Source organism: Galeopterus variegatus, unplaced genomic scaffold, assembly GCF_000696425.1.
Source record: "Galeopterus variegatus unplaced genomic scaffold, G_variegatus-3.0.2 Scaffold2357, whole genome shotgun sequence".
Lineage (NCBI taxonomy): Eukaryota > Metazoa > Chordata > Mammalia > Dermoptera > Cynocephalidae > Galeopterus > Galeopterus variegatus.
Window position 1 is genome coordinate 4,340 of NW_007728468.1, and position 945 is coordinate 5,284.

The window sequence follows — 945 nt, forward strand, 5'->3', positions numbered from 1 at the left end:
TTTCAGGAAAAAATAAAAAATGTGGACAGCTTTCCAATACTTAAAGGGTTTTCTGATTAAAAGAGAGGTGATATATTCAAATGTAATTTTTAAATATCATATTAAATATCATATAAAATGTGTCAATATTTGGAAGTTCTATATAACTCAGTGAACCAGTATTTTCCAAACAATCAATATATACAAGATGGTGCAAAATCTTATATGGGTAGAAGATCTCCTCAAAGTACATGACAACCAAGATTTTAACATAACAGAATGCAAAAAGCTTATTGATATGGTTTCAGATTGCACACTGCAACTAACTTATACGACACTATACCACTTGTCAAGTTAAATGCAGTATCAAAGAATACCCACAATTATCTGAAAAAGACATGAAAATATGCCTTCCTTTTCCAGCTATACATCTGTGGGAGAATTGGTTTTCTTCACATACTTCAACCAAAGCAACATATCAAAACAGAGTGAATGCAGAAGCACTTATAAGAATTCAGCAATTTTCTATTACACTAGACATGGAAAAAATATGAAAAAAATGTAAAACAATTCCATTTGCCTCAGTAACTTTTTTTGCTTTGTTAGCAAAAAATAGTTATTCTTCAAAAAATATATAACTTATGTTTATATATAATGGGTCTACTATTGTTACTTGTAAATGAATTAATAAGTATTATTAAAATTTCTCATTTCAATTTCCAATACAGTAATCAATAGACATAATCTACATAAACAAAAGCTTTCTATGGTTTTCAACAATTTTTCAGAGTGTAAAGGGGTCCTGAAGCCGGCCCGGTGGCGCACTGCTGTAGTGCGCCGCTTGGGAAGCGCGGTGGCGCTCCCGCCGAGGGTTCGGATCCCACATACGGACCGGTTCCCGCTCACTGGCTGAGCAAGGCGCGGGAGCAACACAGAGGGGTGCGGGCCCGGTGCTGGGCCCGCTCC